The following is a 19,743-nucleotide window of genomic DNA, read 5'->3' as shown; positions in this document are numbered from 1 at the left end:
TAAGGTTAGGGACATGTAAGACACCAGAAGGAAAGATAGAAGATAAAGACTGGGACAGTATAACTTAGAGAAACCTAGAGTGTGTCAATGACTGTGATTAAATGTATGAATATAAGAATGTTTTTGCATGAGGGAGAACAAATGAATGTCAACTTTGAAAGGCATTAATAATGGGATGGTATTGGGGAAAAATACAATCAAACTAGAGCCTATAGTTAACAGTAACATTGTAACATGTTTCCATTAATTGTAATATGCTTCCATTAATTGTAACAAAGGCAACATACCAAAGCTAATATACCTCTTTCTTTGTGGAAGAAATGTAAATGGCCTCATATAGACAGCAGTGGTGAATGGCTAACTATGTGATTATACAAGGAACCACTGATTGTTTACTTAGGATGGAATGCATTGTGTGTGAAAAAACTGTCTAAAAAAATAAACAGAGGGATACAGGTGCTGGAGAAAATGTGGAGAAAGGGATGTACTTAATCACCATTGGTGGGGAAATAGGATGGTGCAGCCCGTCTGGAGGGCAGTGTGGTGGTTCCACAGGAAGCTAGGCATGGGGTTACCATATAGTCCTGCAACCCTGTTATTGGGTATATACTTGGATGAACTTAAAAGAAGGACATGAATGGACATTTGCACAGTGGGGTTCATGGTGGTGGCAGTATTCACAATTCACAGTGGATGGTGGTAGCCTAAGGTTACACTGACTGATGAGTGAAATGGTGAACTGTGGTATACACACAAAATGGAATATTGAGCTGCTACAAGAAGGAATGAAGTTGTGAGGTGAATGGACATTGAGGACAGTATGTTGAGTTAAATAAACCAGAAATGAAAAGAAAAACATTATAACGCCTCACTAATATGGACTAACTATAATGTGCAAACTCTGAGAGTTGAATCTGAAAGCATAGGTTATCAGGGGAAGGCTTATTGTAAAGGCTCCTAGATTGTAAACTCTTACAGCAGTCACATCTATTCCTGAGCTGTAATGGTTATTTCTAAATTCTGAGATTCTGAGCTCTTTGTGTATAACCTGGTTGGTCCCTGGAACTTTGGGTACCTGTGTGACACATGAGACTCAGAGCCAGAGTCTGGCAGCTATGAATGTCAGCATTACCCCATACAGCAAATCTTAAAGAGCCTGACAAAAGAGATTAAACTTCAATCAGAGATATGGACTCGGTTAGGACTAAGGGAAATCAGACTAAAGGGTAAAGGACGATATTGATGGTGTTTTAAAACTTCAACTTTTGTTTGAGACCAAATGAAGAGATGTTTATTAGGTACAAAATGTATATATTTTTGTAACACACTATATAAGTTAACTTGTATGGTCAGTTCATTCAAACACCATAATTACATGGAACGCTGAATAGGGAGTGAAATCTGGTTGGCTGGTACAGGTTAGTGTGAAGCCCCGACACATCCCAGAGTAATGTAGACAGAGAATAAAAATGTATTTGCAAAGCCCCCTTGAGGGGCTGGGGGAAAATGTTGAAATATTAACCTTCCCTATCTGGAAAATTAATGATATTCTCACAAGCATTGGAGACTACCAATTTAGAAGGTCGAGCCCTTGTTCTTGGGGCTTGCCCTTACGAAGTTTGTTACTGCAAAGGAGAGACTAAGCCTACTTAAAATTGTGCCTAAGACTCACTCTCAGAGAACGTCTTGTTGCTCAGATGTGGCTTTTCTCTCGAAGCCAACCCTGCAGGTAAACTCACTGCCCTCCCCTCTACGTGGAATCTGACTCCCAGGGGTGTAAATCTCCTCGGCAATGTGGGACAATGACTTGCGGGGATGAGCATGGCCCTGGCATCATGGGATTGAGAAAGCCTTCTTGGACCAAAAAGGGAAAGAGAAATGAAACAAAATAAAGTTTCAGCTGCAGAGAGATTTCAAATAGAATCCAGAGGTCATTCTGGAGGTTATTCTTATGCATTATATAGATATCCCTTTATAATTTTTAGTGTATTGGGATAGCTAGAAGGAAATACCTGAAACTGTTGAACTACAACCCAGTAGCCTTTATTCTTGAAGATGATTGTACAACTATATAGCTTACACTGTGTGACCAGGTGATTATGAAAATATTGTGGCTCCCATTCCCTTTACCCAGTGTATGCACGGATGAGTAGAAAAATGAGGACAAAAAATAAATGAATAATAGGGAGGGACAGGGGGTATGGGATTTTTTGGGTGTTCTTTTTTACTTTAATTTTTATTCTTATTCTTTTTTGTGTGTGGTAATGAAAATGTTCAAAAATTGATTGTGGTGGTGAATGTACAACTACATAATGGTACACTGTGGATGACTGTATGGTTTGTGAACATATCTCAATAAAATTGAATTTTAAAAAAAAAGAACAAAAATTAAAAAGGGAATCATGACAGCTAGAAACACTATCACTGAAAAATCACACAAGCTTTTGGGCGCTGGCAACACAGCACATGAAGTCAATTTTACAAGTTACCAAAGACCTACTTTGGGGAAATACTTCATTCACATTTTTACTTCTTTTTCGTATGTTTTTAAGAAGGAGACTTTACTCTTCAAATAATTCAGGTTTCCAAAAGACTCAATAATGTATAGTGAAGCTAGCTGTGGTCAACTGAAACAAGTCTCTACAAAGCCATCATATTCACATCTTAATCCCTGGTCTTGTGGGTATGAACTCATTTGTAAATGGGATCTTCGAAGATGCTGTTAAGATGAGGACACACTAAAACAGGGTGGGCCTTAATCCAATCTTATTGGAGTCCTTATAAGCAAAGGAAATTTGGACATGAATGTAGAAGCCACAGGAAGAGACCCTAGGAGACAGATCACCACATGACAGGGGCTGAGATTGAGTTCCAGAAGCCACCACCAGAATGCTACAAGACTTCGGAGAAGGCATGGCCTGCCAAGACCTTGACTTTGGACTTCCAGCCTCCAAAACTGCAAATTCCCATTAAGTCAATTAGTCTGTGGTATTTGTCATAGCAGTCCCAGCAAACTAAGATTATAGCTGAAGCTGAACTCAGTCTTGCTAACTCTATTGAAGTCACTGTGAAGTTTTAGAAACAGAGTATGTTAATGTCATTGAGGATATAGCAGGAGACATCTCTCTCTTTGTATTTCCCCATGGAACTTAGAACAGACCCTTAACCATATCATGTACTCAAAACAAATATTTACTGAGTAAATATGCCCAAATTATAGAAAAGCATACTTTATGCTTTTGGTTTTCATTATTATGATCTTCAGCAAGAAGAACAGGAGTCCTCTCTACTGAAAGCTGGAAATAGCCCCAATCTGAGTTCTGTTCCCAGTTCTGCTATCAAAGCCAAATGGGTGAGAGAAGCCACTGGAACCAGCCACCTGACTTCTAATTCCATGTCTAACACCTTGGGAAGTTACCTCACTCTTTTGTGCCTTCTTTCCTTATCTGTAAAACAGGGATGAAAACATCTACACCTCCGGCATGTCGTGAGAACTGAAATAATACATGAAATGCTTGGGGAGAGCATCTGGCATCTAATGAGTATTCAGCAAATGTTGGCCACTGTGTGATTATTTGCTAATGAATGAACCTGGGGTAAGTCTCTAATCACTCTGCTGCACAATTTCCTCTTGTAAAACAAAGAAGAGCTCAGCCCCAAGGTCTTCCTGCTGTAGGATGGAATGAAGGGGACTGCTAGGGTATCCAGCATTCCTGACTAAGAGAGAGTCAACAGGAGGGCTCCGTTGGAAAATTTTCTGATGGTTGGTATAAACAGTGTTAGCACATTTTTGCAAGCTGGGGGACAGGGAGGTGCCATTCTCCATGCTATTCTCCAAAGCATAATTGCTTTTCAAGCCATTGGCATATTGGATTTCTCAGAATTTCTCTAGAATTTTTCAGCAAACTAAACTGATTCAGGACAATGGGGGAAAGAAATTAGCTATCCTTTTGGTATCTATCACTATGAGCAATTTAATTTTGCCCTTTTGTATAGGGAAAAATATTAAAATCCATCTGCAAATATCTGGGTGGGTTACTTGAGTCTGGGAGGTATTTGCTTCACTTTACAATCTATTTGGGGTGATATGCTCATCTCTGCTTTGTGGAAGAGAATAACTTACAAGGAGTGTGGACATCAGGATAATGATGATGATAACAGGTACCATTTACTGAGGACTTACTGTGGGCCCATGCATGCTGGCCACTTCATGTACGTCATCTTTTATCCATACAGTAGTCCGTCAAAGAACGTATTACCATTCAGTTTCACGGATCAAGGAAACTGAGTGTTGGAGAGGTCTGCACACTGTCAGAGAGCTGGTAGATGATGGTACTGAGCTTTGATCCAAGGTCTATGTGGCCCATGGCTCATACTGTGAACCTTCCACTCCCAATGGTAGGTAAAGATGGTAGGAGATGAAACTTCACAACTTAGGGGCATTGTTTAAAGTTTACAAGACAATCCTCCTCCACTGTTCCATTTGGAGGGAAGTAAGATCCATCTTCATTGGTATTGACATTGCTCAACTTAATCAAATTTAGAATGCCATCATCAGAGAATTGAACCTTTTCATAATACTCTGCCCAGAGTAATATCACTGCCCATGTCATTCCCAAAATCTTTTCCGTCAAGTATTTATCAGTTCTGGTAAACGGGAAAGCCAGGAAATTTTCCAATGGCCCATAGACAGCCATGTTTTCCCTGTAGTACAGATTATCAAATGTCTATCTTATGAGAAGGTAAACTGGTTAGATACAGGGATTGACACTTTCTCCCAGTTTTTAGTCTGAACTTCCCCTTTTTAAACATTGCCATACCAATGATTACAGCCAAAGTGAATTTGCAGTAGTCTGAGTACATGGGGTAACAATTTTTAATTTTGCCACAGACTTTGCTATCTGATCAGTATCATTTAAAGTCTAAATTAATTTATTTTTAGGACAGGATGACTGGACTCATGTTAATTTTCATGACTGGTCAAAAAGTATTTCCTTCTTATTTAAGTATTTCACCAAAATTGTTATCCTACTACCATAAGTACTGACATTTTCCTTTTTCTTTTCACTTCTGCATAGAAACTTGACTAATTTCTCTCAGATTTCTTTAAATGCTATGGGAGACCAAGGAAAGTAAAATACAACTCAGAAAGCCTGACACACCCTCACCACATTGAAAAGGGGAAATGAAAGAAAATTTCTCATATAACCCGATCATTCAACTCATAGTCAGAGAAGGGAAATTTTTAGAGGGAAGCAAAAGGGTTTACAGAAAGTTCTCACTGGAAAGTGAAGAAGTGAGATAGTTTACTAACATGCAATGTGGAGGGGAAGCTTTAGGGCCTGTTTTTCAAAAGAGGTAGAACGTCCCAAACCTGACCCCAAATCTAGCCTGGTGCTAGTAACGTCCGGAAAAGGGCACTGTAGAGACTTCTGAATGCTGTAAATTACTCCAAATCTGAGCTCGAGGACTTACAACAGATGCAAAAGCAAAATAAAATCCCAAACCCACACACAATAATGATACTGCCTATAAAAGAGGGATGAGACATGCAAAAAATGTTTGACAATCAGAATTCTCTCCAGACAGAAGGCTTTTCATAGGCCTTTGGGGAGATTTCTGAGGATACTTAAATACCGTTTCCAGAGAATGTTTATTGACATGCATACTCTTGTGACATCCTTCAATTTCTTCACTGTATAATTGGAAGGCATAAAGAATAGAATTGTTGGCTACTCATCCCATTCCAGTATTTCCCCCTGGTCTCTTGTTGATTGAATTCCTGGTAGGATTTTAGTTATTCATGGTAGGATTTCAGTTATTCAAAGTCAGTAGAACTTTCATAGAATATCCATTTCTTTATATTTTTTCATGATACTTTTTCATATTTTAATGCTCAAGAATGCAAACTTCAGATAAAGAGAGACTGAAATAAATTTTATAAACTAGTTTTTCATACAGGATATAACACATAAACTTCCTCTTAAAACTATAAACAAGAATTAAAAGTCCCTTATTTATTTACAGCCTTCTTCTCAAAACCACACATACAAGTACGGTGACTGTACATTCTAATTAGTTTATCTGTATTCTGGTCATGCATTGCCATGCTCAAAGAACTTTAAATTTTTCATCACCATTTACGAACAGGCCCTGACTCACCAAGATTTACAGAGCAATCAGTGGCAATGTTAATTGGAAACTAGATTTTCTAACACCTACAGAAAACCATGCAGTTCTGAAAAAAAAAACAAAAACCAGCCAAGGAAGCAAAAATAAATTTAAGCATGGCATTTCTAAACTGGAGAGATAGACAGGAAAGGAGAATAATTTACAAGGGACTTGAATATGTGCTAACAAGTATTGTTTCTTTTCCTTTGACGTTTAGATTTGCTGAATTTAGCAATGCAGGGTCAAACGGAACCTGGTAATTTCCACAGATCCAAGATACCACTTGGCTTTTCTCAAGGGTTTGAAACATATTAGGATGAAAAAAGAGAATAGTTTTGTACCCAAACCCAGGAAAGAGCAAAGAGAGGGCAGAACATGAGGATGGGTTTAAGGGAGAAGCAACTGAATTTGAGGGAGGGAAGGACCAAGTTTTAGTTCAGGTCTACCTGCCTCGGAAGCCTGGACTTTTACCATTAATTGGCTGTTGCCTTCCACCAAGCCCCTGTAGTTATATAAAGTACGCTACAGACAGATGAGTGTGGCTTTGAAAGCCTTATAAAGGAACTTGAAGTCTTGCAATGTTGTACTGAAGGGGCAGAAGAGTAACATAAGCTCCACTGTGCAGAAACAGCTTTGACCAGGGTCCATAAGAATGGAAAGGAAGAGATAGACGTGAGCGAGAGGCCTTACGGAGAATTCCCAGGACGATGGAATATAAGGGGTGGGGATAGGGGTGGAGAATGATGCAAGCCTGTTTCAAGCACCATGGCTGAAAGGATGTGTTGCCATTAAGAGAAATAAGGTATGCTGATGGAGTAACAGGTTGTGAGATCTGTTCAGTTTGGGACAGAATGACATTGTGGCAATGGGAGGAACACAGGAAAAGAAGCCCAGTTGGCTCTTGGAAATAAGGGACCAAAGCCCTGGAGAAAGGTTGGGGCTGGCAACATAGAGTGGAAGTTCTTGACATATGGTCCTTGGAGGCCTCAGTAGGTAGACAGCATTGTTGAAGTGAAGGGAATCACCAGGATTGCCAAGGGAAAGGAGGAAGAGAGGGTGTAAAATGAACCAAGGATAGAACGCGGAGAAATGCTTGCATTGGGTGGCCAGGGGAGGACAGGAAGGGAGCATATAACAGAAATAAAGGAGAACTAGGGGCTGTAACGTTTCAACAGTCAAGAGGAGAGATCACTTCAGGTAGGGATTGCTCATTAGTTTCAAGAGTGAGGAAGGTAGTTAACTTCTAGTGACCCAGAATTTAACCCATTGGTAGAGGTGGAAGTCAGACTAGAAGGGTTAAGAGGTGAGAAGATGATGAGTTAATAGACGACGTAAATGCAGAATACTTTTGCAACAAATGTACCCCTGAAGGAAAGGATAGAGAAGATGGGAGTGGAGGATGCTGCCAAACTCACAAAAGGAGGAGTTAACAGTGAGAAGGGGCTGAGCATGTTTCAGGCTGAAGGGAAGGAGCTGATGCTGTGGTGAGAAATGGAAAATGTGAGAGAGATTGGATACAAGACAGGGTCCATGTTCGGGAGATTGTGGAAGAGAGTAGCTTGGAGACGGGGAGGAGGGGACGTTTCTCCTCCAGGATTGGGGGGAAGAAGACAGGAAGTGAGTTCCAAGGGATGTACTGAGGTAAAGAGGAAGGAAATTGAAGATGCTTGTGTACGGCAAATTGTAGTTGCACTTTTAATTTTTTTTTTATGATGTTTTAGTGGCAATGACAGTAAGGGCATTTTGTTTAAGAATTTACCATTCTTAGAATACTATATTTTAAAAACAGCAACAACCAAAAATACCTTCCAGCACATACTATTACATCTGTCCCCCAACCAGCAAAACTAAGCTGCCAACTTAGGTACAGGGTAATACAAACAAACAAAAAATCTATTGACAAAGATAAATTTCTTGTTTGTTGAAATGAGCGTTGAAATTCAGAATCCAGTAATTTTAACAAAGCAAGAAGTGCTTCTTGCACTGAAATTATATACAGGAAGCCTCCACTTTAGAACATTAATTTAACCATTCATAGCTAGATACCATGTACACACATGCAAGAGACTGAATGAAAATGGTCCCTAAATTTGATAAAATCCATCCTTTCAAGGAGGACACACACGAACACATCCTTCATAAATACAATATAGTCAATGACATCAGAGAGCTTACAGGGGCCTGGAAACCCACTTAGAAGTGCATAATAGAGAGCTTCACGGAGAGGTGATGTGAGCTGGGTCTTCAAGGATCACTTGAGATTTGCTCCTTCTTTGAAAAGGAAGTGGCAGGAAGTGGCAATGAAGGGGCCAGAAATGAGCCTGGGCAACCTGAGGAAAAGGATATGGATTGTATCCTGACAGGAATGGAACCAATAAAAGATTTCGAACTGGGAAGGAGCATAATCAGATATCACTGCATAATTCATTCAAGACATTTACTTAACCAGTGGCTCAACAGATACCTTCTATTCCCCTTACTCCCCACCCCCCTCCTTTTGTTCAGGGAATTCTCACTAGATCTTAGGAAGGACAATGCTGTCGTGTTCCTGCCTTTACAATTCCGAGAAACAATCTTAAAAGGTTTTTTGTTTTTTTTTTAATGTCGGTATCAATTTTTTATGACTCTTTAGAAAAGAATGAAGTGGTCTAAGAATTGTCACCAAAGTGTCAAAGAGTCACATAAAAACACATACTGTTTACAGTTGACTTTTTTTTTTGGTCTGATGTGTATGTAGCAGCTATACTTAAAGCTTTAAATAAAACCGATGGCCAGGCACCATAAGGAATCCTTACGGAACTCTATTTGGCACTAGGATCAAAGCTAAGAATCTGCAACCCTTAAAACCTATCGGTTTTGCCAAACATTAAACAAAGAATTACCATATGACCCCACAATTCCTATCCCAGGCTTATACCCCAAATAATTGAAAACAGATACTCAAGTACACGCACAGGAATGTTTGTAACAGCACTATTCACAATAGCCAAAAGGTGGAAACAGCCCAAACGTTCATCAGCAGATGCATGGATCAACAAATTGTGCTATTTACATATAATGGAATATAGTTCAGCCATAAAAAGGAACAAAGTATTGATATAGGCTGCCAGGTGGGTGACTCTCCAAAAGTGAAAGAAGCCAGACACCAAATGTAAAATATTGTATGATTCCACTTATACGAGATATCCAGAACAGATAAATCCATAGAGGTAGAACATAGACTGATGGTTGCCACTGGCTAGGAGGAAGGAGTAATGCAGAGGAACTGCTTCAGAGGTAAGGGGTTTTACTTTGGAGCAATGGAAATGTTTTGGAAGTAGATAGAGGTGTAAGTTGCACGTTATAAATGAACTAAATGCCACTGAATTGACCACTTTAAAGTGGCTGATTTTATGCTACATGAATTTCATTGCAACACATTATGTTTTAGAAATACCTATTTTCCTATTTAGCTCTTAACCTCATAATCGAACTCCCCCCAAAAGCCCCACACTGACTGGACTCACTTTTGCCAGAATGTAACTTAGAACCTCCCTTAGGGGTTTCACTTGGCACTCCAGTTTCCCCCAAGTTGGGCAATCTAGGGATCTCTCCATCCATGTGAACTTGCAATGCATTCTGGTAAATCAAGTTTACCTCATCCCTTTAAATTTCTCATGACTTTTTTAGCAGCTCAGTGACTAACATTTTAATGCTTCTGCCCAGCAAGTCACACATTTTAAGGATTCTGACCACTATTTCATCATGCACACACATGGCGGCTACAATTAAAATTTTTTTTTGTTAATGCCTTTGCTTGCTTTAGGGTATTTATTGAAAGAAAAAGCATCAGTTTAAATTTTCTTGGATACCTTTAGAAAAAGAGACTTGGGTTTTCTAAATCATCTCCCCCAAACTCGTTAAAATTCTAAATGTATCAGAGAGTGGAGCTGTATTTTTAAAATGTTTTATAAGGATACTAAATACTACATTGGGCTTCCTTGCTTAAACTTTTCTGCCTATTTCATATGGATTGGAATATAATTTTCATTTATCTTTGCTTTTATGACATTGCTGGTCAGAATGATTTACTTGATGCCCAGTTCTTATAAATGTGGCCCTCTCCTCCTTCCTCATGTTGTTGCTATGGAAAATGGGAACCACTTTACAACAACCCGCTTGATGATACAGTATTCAACATTAGGGCACAAGGAAGGCCTGTTTATTATGTGACAAGATGGTCAAGCAATCACTAATCAGTGGGGTTCAGAACAGAGAACTGATTCTGTATCCCAAAGGAATTAAAGGAACATTCCAAGAATAGTCACTAGTGGGAGTTAAACAAAATTACAAGCAGGAAGGGTGCCTTTAGAGTAGACAGGCTATACAAGGAGCCCTAGTAATCTAGCTGGATGCTCAACTCCAAACACTCCAAACACTTTGCCTTCTTCAGGGGAGATTTCCTGGAAAAAGTAGATCCCAAGGAGGATTCTGAAAAAAGTAAGCAATAACATTTGATCTCTTAGGTACAATGGCACTTCCCCAAATTGCTTGATTCAAAGGGTAATTCTGCAGGTAGTTCCCACCAAGTTCATATATACAAAGGAAATGGCACGGCAAAGGAGAAAATGCTTGGACTTCAGCAGTTAAAGAGTTCAAAGTCAGATGGGTTCAAATCCCATCTCATGTGTTGTTTAAGATATGGAACTTCACTAAATTTATCTGAGTCTCAGTTCTCTCACTTGTAAATGGGATGAATAATTTAAACTGCTGTTGTGGATTGAATTGGGTCCCCCAAAAAGATACGTTGAAATCCCAACCCCCAGTACCTGTGAGTGTGACTTTATTTGGAAATAGAGTCATTGCAAATGGAATCAAGCTAAGAAGAGGCAATACTGGATTAGGGTGGCCCCTAAATCCAATCAGTCTCCTTATAAGAAGAGACACAGAGACACAGGAAGAATATCATGGGAAGAGGGCAGCAGAGATTCGTGTTACACTGCTGCTACCAGAAGCTAGGAAGAGGCAAGGAAAGAGTCTTTCCTAGGGCCATCAGAGAGAGTGTGGCCCTGTCAACACTTTGATACAGGACTTCTAGCCTCCAGAACTATGAGAGAAGAAAGTTCTGTTGGTTTAAGCCACCTTGCTTTTGATCATTTGTTATAGCAGCCCCGGGAAATGAATGCACCTACCTCCTATGTAAGATTACAAACCATATGTGCAAAGTGCTCCGGCATATCATGGGCATTAAAGAAAAAATGATAGCTGATGCTATTGGCTGGCTGATAGCAGAGTTAGTGAAAAAAAAAAAAAAGTGGACCCAGGGAACTTTACACTGGCTGCTGTTTCTGTGTGTTGTGATATTTTCCCAATCGCTGCATGGTTAACTTTCTCAAATATTACTTTCCCAATGATGTATTTGCCAACTACCCTATTTAAAATTGCAATCTATAGTCCCTCATCCTCACATTTCATGCTCTCTCTAAAACAGCACTTATTACCTAACATACTATAGGATTTCCTTACTTACAAGTTTTTAAATTATCTGTTTTCCCATCAGACCATGAGCTCCTTAAGGGCAGGATTTTTTTTTTTTTTTTTTTTTGGTCTGTTTTGCCTATTGATGCATCCCCAGCACCTGGTTGGGGGGGTGGGGGGTTGGTTCTTGATATTTGTTGAATGAATGAAAGAAGTTCACTTAGGTTTGATTTGCAATTTGAACACTGGGTCAGTTGAAGAGGGGGCAATGTTTCCTCACAAGTTCTCACTTAGCCTTAGAGTCATGGAAATCCTAGGTACACTGCTAACTGGGCACCCAGAACCACAGGAGGACATGTGAGTGGAAAGAACATAGCTCTAACCAGTATACCAGGGAGTGTGAGTGGCAGAAAGCTTTTCTGGGATAGGCTTAAGTCTTCAAAACCTACTCCCTTGCCTAAAAACCTTCACACATTATATGCATCAAGAGAGTACAAAGAAAAGATGCTTGAGCTTTCCATGAAAACAGTAGGGAATTCTTGCGAAGTCAACATCACCATGAGTGTGATGTCAATCAAGTCCATAGGCTCAACAGAAACCCACTTCTTGAAATTTGTGAACAGTATCCATATCCGCTAACTATTCATGCCTCGTTCATGCAGATGTGTCAACATCTCCCCCAAACCCCAAATATCAATCAAATGGCAATGACTGGAATTTTAATTGACTGCAGAAGGTCCCAAAGAGAACAGAGGAAGGGGCCTCCACAGCAAAAAAGATGCTACAACATTAATATTGTCTGCTAAATCATTAGCATCTTGCCTACTAGACTGCAATTAGAGCATAAATTCCACAAGGACCAGGACAATGTCCATATCCTGTTCACCGCACAGTGCCTATAGCCTGATAGGCACGCAAAAAATATTTACTGAGAGAATGAATGAACTTGGTTAATTCAATGCATATTTCAAAGACCTTTTACAAAACCCAACTGTTGCAGTTCAAGGCCTAAATTTTGTTCAATAATGTGGATGAGACTTGGCTGCAGTATATATGGAAAATGATCCAGGAGGTTTTGTTTTATCAGGCTTGATTTGAGATGAGGGCCAAATGTGCAATTCATTTGGTGATTAAGTTAATGCTATCTTAACTGAATTAACAATTAACAGAAGATAATAAATAATAAGATAAATAATGATAAATAAGAACAAATAATAATAAATAAGATAAATAATGATAAAGATAAGAAGATAAGAAATATTGGTTCCAGGGAAATTTTAGGTAGTATATATGTTACCAGAATAAAAATTTTACCAAAAAACCTAACAGCATAGGACTGTACAACACAAACAGTGAGCTGTAATATAAACTATGGGCTATAGTTAATAGTACAATTATAATAATATTCTTTCATCAATTTTAATAAAGTTACCACACTAATGCATGGTGTTAATAATTGGAGGAAGGTATACGGAAACTCTATATTTTCTGCATGATTTTTCTGTAACCTACAACTTCTCGTTGGCCATCCCAGGTGCATGAGCAATAAATGCTTGTTTTGCACTTCAGAGGTTTTGTGTTTGTCTATAACACAGCTCAATTGCAACAATAAATAAATTATGTAAAGAGAAATAGTGGAAGGTCTTTCATATATAAGAGGAAGCACATAGTTCTATTCCCTTAGAAGGTGGTATTAGAAAAATTGATTCAAATCCTTAGTAGCTTAAAGGAAGAAAACTTTCATTCTCAGAAAAATTGGAGCTTCTTAAGGACTGGAATCATCCTTCAAATGAATAGCCTTTACAGAATTAGATCTTGGAAACCAATGACTACCCCATTACTGTTGAACTTGTGACTTCACTTAGGTCGGGGACCTTATCTGTTTTGTTTTTTCATTCCAGCGTATTTAGATAATAGCATGTCATCTACCACATAGTAGGTATTCAATAAATATCTGTTAAATCAGAACATGGAGAATGACAAAACTGGCCCCAGTCACTGGATTTAAGAGGTAAAATTGAGGGAATTGGGTCTAGAATCTTCAACAACAGGTCACCAAGAGGTCCGGTACACTGACATCAGCATCCCCTTTGGAACCTTAAGGTCAACATACTCTTTCATTCCTCCATCCCTCTCATCCATGGTTATGGATTCTTTTCTTTTAATTACCATCAGAAGGAATCCCAAGCTCTTTAACAGAGTCATGGGTACTTCAAGACTTGGTCCATATCTATCCACCTACTTCACCCTTGTGTTCTGGTGGTCACGTGCACACATTTTGCATCACGGTTCTGTGCCTTTGCTCGTGCTATTTCATCTGCCTGGAGCACATAAACTAATTATCCTTGAAGAGTCAGCTCATGTGTTATCTTCTCTAGAAAGCTTTCCCCAAATTCTCAAGTGGAATATGACTGTGTCTCACTGGAAGCTAAAATCTTCATAATTAATCATGTTTTACTTTTTCCTCTGGCAGCCAGGAAACTTGGAGTCAAGTTTGTGCCCGATTATAGAAATTATAAGATATTTATTTTTTGGTTCTATTGATATTTCCCATGGTCAAAGCTTTTTGTTCCAACTGTAACTCTGTATTTTTATAAGGTGACTCAAGTCTTTTGTAGCATAAAAAGGCTGACAATTAATTAATTAATTCGCTAATCTTAGTAAGCTTGCATTTTTACCCGGGAACACAATAAACCATGTTAGCAATACACTCATATTAAGATAAGCCAAATGCAAAGCATTCAAAGACTCTCTTTTTCAAGGTCGTCTTCCACTTCTCCATATGGTTTTGTTCTTCATCTGGCTGTTACTTTTTCTGTTGCCATGGCAGTTAATATTTATACAAACAATAAAAAAGCAAAGGAGAAATTCTTGCCCACTTCCTGTCAACATTACTTAGAATTTCAGGCCAAGGAGTGTGTGATTGATTCCATCTCGATGCACCCAGAGAAGGTGAAATGAAATGGACTTGAGCCATTGACTCCAGATAATTTAGAAAGTGGAAGGCTCATTTTTCTTTTAATGCCTAGGAGTAAAATGAGCTAAGGAGATCAGATTATTTTTCCTCATGTCTTAAGTCAGCAAATGTTTATTGAGCATTTACTATGTGCCAGAAATACAAAGTCTAGATGGAATTTGGGGACTCATTTTTCTATAAATAGGAAATAGATTTTTAAGCAGTAGACTGAAGGATAGAGGACATAAGTAAAGAGAGCCACATTGAAGATGGTGGGGAAGCTTGTCGTCTCTTGAAATTTGGGTATATGATGAAGTTTTACTAATTCAGGCAGAATTATTTGGAATCTGACAAAACATAAAGCAACTAGATTTAACTGTAATATCTTACTAAATAAAACGGGCCCCACAAATTATTACAAAATAATCTATTTGCATATAAATAATATGTTAATTACAAAATGATTTGTGCCTGATTCTTCAAGTAAGTGAGAACACCTCTACCTAGCAATTCTTTAGGTGCTTACAATTTTTCTTTTATAGCAAGAACAAATCAGAGACTTGTCTTTCTTTTAAAATGTATCATAACTTAGCATTTCAGTACCTCATAAAGGTATCTCTGAGAGTAGTAAGAAATTCACTCAGGCTATGGGCAAAGTGATAAAGAGCCAGGCTTGGGTTTAATGTCCCTGCACTTAGTTTCTTCATTTATAAAATGAGGGTAAGGAAAGGAGAGGAAAAGGGAAAAAAAGAATTAAAGGGCTTGGAAATGTTGTATGATAAAATGATAAAATGGCAAAGAGCCACAGTATGGCATCAGACTCTGGATTTAAATTCCAGCTCTACCCTCATTCAGTGCATCACCTTGGACACCTCCCTAACATCCCTGGGCTTCAGTTTCCTCATCTATAAAAGAAGGATACTCATTGCATCCACCTTGTTGGGTTGTGAGGATTAAATAATAGATGTAAAGTGCTTAGAATAGTGCTTACCATATCATAAGCACTCAAGAAACATTAATTATTATTATAATATAAAAGGCTTATTGTAGGTGCTCAGCAAATGGCAGTTAATAGAATGGGGCAAAATGGGACGGAATAGGGACCACACATTTTTAGGGGTAAAAAAGTCTTAGGAATAATTCAGTCCTATCTTTCATTTGACAGAATGTAAAGCTGGGGACTGTAGTGACAGGAATGTCCTGCCCAAAGCCTCTGGGCTCCAGGGAAAGAGCCCAGACTGCAGTCCAGGTCTTTAAGCTTCCAGTCCAATGTTCTGTGTCTACAGGTGATGGGATTGTAACAAAGACAGTTTTTCATGACTATTTTCCAAAGAGGAAACACAACATGGGGATTTGGAGGGGGACAGGGCAAGGGGGAAACAGCGATTGGCAAAGAGAAAAATTGAGGGCTGTCCCTCGATATGGGTTGTATCTGGGAGGCATCAGGACTTAATTTTTGGTGAAAGCGGCCAAAGATTTGTAGATTACAAAAATAATCATGGGAAATAAGAATGACTGGGGAATTATAGATCCATCAGTTTTACTTTCGGATAAGGCCAGCTGACAGAGTCATTAATCACATAAACAAAAATAGCCCATTATTTTTTAAATAAGGAGAAATTTACTAAGAGACTAAAGAGACTAATTTACTAAGATTTTGGGGGGTGGGGTGGGGTGGGGAGGAGAAGCAAAGAAGTTCTCTAAGATGAGTTTCTCACTATCAGCTATTTTTTTAAAAATGAGTTGAGTGATGTAGTGATCATTGCCAACTATTCAGAGTACTTAATTCAACACTCTCTATTTCCAAACGAAGAATAGACACAGAGAGAGTGAGTGGCTTGTCCAAGGAGACTTGGCTAGTTTAATTTCACTGCCACTTGGATAGGTTTATGGCTTAAAGTTTAAGCCTTCAATCAAAGGTAGAGATAAACAGAAGTATGATGAAAACTACATCATTGCAGAAATCTCCTCCGCCATTCACTGAGAGCATACCATGTGCCAGATAACACAGGTTGCTTCCTGTACTTTTATTCGGCACAAACCCAGGAGTGAGGAACTATTCTTATGCCATTTTATAGATGAGGAGATAGAGTCTTAGGAAGGCAAGCGAGTGACATTACACCTGCACCAGCAGCATCATTATCAGCACCTTTTTCTTAGCAGGTACCATGTACCAGGTAAATGTACCAGTTGCTTTCCATTCCTCATCTCATTTTACCCTCACAACAATCTTACCAAGGTTGGTACTATAATTAATGCTCATTTTACAGAAGCTTAGAATAAGGTTAACTGGCCCACAGTTACCTAGTTGGGAAGTGGCTAAGCCAGGAGATGAACCCAGGCTTCTGTAGGTAACATATTTAAGAATAATAGGAAGGAGAAAGTGCAAAGAAAAATCTCCATTTGCAAATCATTGACTCTTCCAGTAGTAAAGACCCAAGCTGACTGGGATATAGACTGTGAGTACTTAACGGAATTTGTGTAGACGGGGACAAGAGGGTCTTGGCATTTCTGTTGCCAACAGAACATGGAGCTGAGCTAGTGGAACAAAGGGACTGACCCAGGAGAGCAACTTTTGCTCCACTTGTACCAAAGCTCACTTCTATTTTAGTGCCATAATCTATAACAGGGGAAGCAATATGCTCGTTGCCTGGAATGCCATGCCTGGAATGCCATGCTAAAAGGCGTGGTAAATCAGGCAAGAAAAGAGTGTGTAAAAGCTCCTGAAAGACTCAGGAGCAAAGAAACGGAATTAAGAGGGATAAAGAGGAGTAAGAAAGAAGAAAGTTGGGGGTGGGGGGGACGACAATCAACACATTTCATTCCACAGACAGCACAACATAAACACTGTTTCCCAGGGATTATTTTTATTAAAAAATATATAGATGGGTGAGGGCTTCTTTCTACTTCACAGAGAAGGCAGTGTTCTATACGTTGATAACAATTTATCGCCAAACATCTGCTTAGAAATCTGTTGACAGAGTCTGAGACATCTTGATGAATGGGAAAAAAAACCAGGCAGGGTGGGCAGGAATCATTTCTTATTTTTGTAAAGGATTCAGTACATTGTTTATACTTTGTGTTGGCAAATTTGAACAATATAACAGTTAAGCAATCTAAACTATGGCCAAAAAATTAAAAAAGCCAAACAAGTATGAAATGAAATGGATATTCTTGACTGACTGCATTATTTTGTCTTCTAACTGCTTAAGTACATAAGTTCTGTGTTTATCTGACTCTTTGAAAAGTCAAATCCATGACTTCTTTTAATGAATACTGCTTGATCAACTTTAAGGGACTATGACCCACTAACTCACTGATTAAATAACCATTTATTTAATGTAGCTCCAACACTCTAAAACTCACCTTACAACTCAACTCAGGAATACACATGAGTAAAGGAGCATTTTAAATAAATTGGCAGAGAGAGCCAAAGCCATCAGTCAAGGTCAGCATAAAGTTTAGAGCCAGATGACATGATAGCTGCCCAATCACTATTGCTGTGATTTTCTAGCAAAGCTTTTGGTTTGTCAATCCTGCTGATGACTGTCCTTAACTTTCCACAGTAATTCTCCCCTCATACTGACAAACAGGAAGAAACCACTCAAGTTCTTTCTTACATAATGTTTTTTTGTGGTAGATCCCCAACTCAAAGAACCTTAATGCTCTTTATCATTTCCACTAGATGTCAAGCGCAGGAAATAAAAATATTTTTCTCTTCCAACTCAAATACAATACCCCTTTGTGAAGCTAAGAAGCTAGAAATAGCTAATCTGGGAAATTTTTCAGGTGGAAGATATGCATCAAAATATTTAATTTTGCTAAAAATACCTCTAAGTTGTTCTTAGTATTCCAACTCGTATCACACCAGCATTTGGTATGATGAACAAAATTTGTTTTACCGCTCTAGCTGCAGTTACTCTGAGGTTATACAAGGGAGTCAAAATAACTTCTTCTGTAACACTAAAGTCCCCAAAGGCATTTGCCACTTTAGAGCAATTGTTTTCAGTATAGAACAAGAAAGAAGAGGGAAGAGAGACCAATTCAAATTACTGCATCTTCATCACCTGGCAATAGGAGTGTAGCTACAGGACCCAAGAGGTAACTTAGGCAAGTTGGAGAGTCCCTCAAGACTAAATCCATGACAGGAAAGTTTGTGCAGTCCTAATCAGCTGCCCCTAGCACAGATAAATGAGGCTCCCTAGGAATTATCACCATCTTACTAGCAGTGGGGCTGATCTGGTGTCCAGAGATGAATCTGGCAGTAACAGGAGATGTGTGTGATCCAGTGATCCAGGGATCCAGTGTTCCAGCCCCACCGCAGTGGAGACACATGAGGAAAGATAAAGAAAGAGAAAACAGAAAATAAAAACTCAGCCTTGGGAGCGAGGTGAATGCAGTGGTGGAGCTAGGCAAGCCATGGGTTCTTCTATGTGAGCTTCTCTCTGCCACATCAGAGCCCACCACCCCCCACCCCAGTCTCAGTGGCTCCCCTCTGTGGGGGTACAAACCAGATGACAGCTAAGTTTTCTTCAAATCTTGCCAAGGACAACATTGCAGGGTTAAGAACACAAAAGGCCTCAAATATCTTGCTACCGAGATTCTTTTTTATAAGAATTCTTTTTTATACGTTTCAGTATATATATATGTATCAGTCTTTCAAGGATCACTATGTTCTTAAATTCTTTCAGCAGCTCTATTTGTTCTCAAAAGGGTCATAGATTTATTTAATAGCAGTTTAGCTTTCAGTTGACCCATTATAAGTCAAAGTGTAACACATAAAGCATCCAGCATAATTAGGTTGGGGCAAGTGTAGGGAGTCTGAAATACAAAACTGAGAGTTCCTCATGTTATTTGCTGCTGGCAAGTGCACCCACAGGTGAAAGGGTAGAATTTCAGACAAAAATTTGGAATTAAACATCTGTAAAAGGAATATTTCCATGGCTGTCTTGTTCACATTGCTCCCCAAACCTGTCACCAATGCAGGGAAAACAACACCACCACCACAAAACAACAAAACTTAGCATCCGTGAAAATGATTCGGTGAGTTATTTGCACTTCAAGTACAGTAAGATCTTTCTACCAACTGATATAACTTATCACAAAATAAATACCCACTACATGCCCTCTATAAAAGTATAACCCAGAGACACCTTTGT

General features: G+C 39.0%; 1 protein-coding gene across 18 annotated transcripts in view; it reads right to left on the bottom strand.

The window, feature by feature from the left end:
* Positions 1-19,743, bottom strand: part of LIMCH1 (LIM and calponin homology domains 1) — a 354,085-nt gene that overhangs the window by 140,702 nt on the left and 193,640 nt on the right. The window lies entirely within an intron of this gene.

This window comes from Choloepus didactylus, chromosome 3, assembly GCF_015220235.1.
Source record: "Choloepus didactylus isolate mChoDid1 chromosome 3, mChoDid1.pri, whole genome shotgun sequence".
Classification (NCBI taxonomy): Eukaryota; Metazoa; Chordata; class Mammalia; order Pilosa; family Megalonychidae; genus Choloepus; species Choloepus didactylus.
This window is presented reverse-complemented; position numbering and strand designations above follow the sequence as displayed.